Genomic DNA, 514 nt, shown 5'->3' with positions numbered 1-514 from the left:
GCTCCCATCTCAATCCACTCTTATTAGGTCCATGTCTTTCTTGTGCTGGGTGCCTCAGAGCTGGATGCAGGTGGGGTCTCACCAGAGCAGACGGGGAGAATCACCTCTCTTGACCTGCTAGCCACCCTTCTTTTTATGTGGCCCAGGATGCAGTTGGCTTTCTGGGCTGCAGGCGCACATTGCTGGTTCATGTCCGATTTGGCATCCGTACATTTTCTTTAATCTTCTTTCTCTGGTCAATGTAAAAGCCCTTCTTCTTCTTTGCATCCCTTGCCAAATTCAGCTTCACCTGTGCCTTAGCTTTCCTGATCCCATCCCTACACATCCAGGGCTTCCTATATTCTTCCCAGGATACACATGTCTGGTTCCACTGCCTATGCATTTCCTTCTTACACTTTAGTTTGACCAAAAAGTCATTCCTGAGCCACGCTGGGTCTCCTGTCTCCCTCTCCCGATTTCTTACATGTGGGAATCAAGACATAGAAGCCAAATCCTTGAGTACAGCACCCGCCAA

Source organism: Egretta garzetta, unplaced genomic scaffold (genome assembly GCF_000687185.1).
Source record: "Egretta garzetta isolate BGI_Z169 unplaced genomic scaffold, ASM68718v1 scaffold473, whole genome shotgun sequence".
NCBI lineage: Eukaryota > Metazoa > Chordata > Aves > Pelecaniformes > Ardeidae > Egretta > Egretta garzetta.
Note: the sequence above shows the minus strand (reverse complement) of the source record.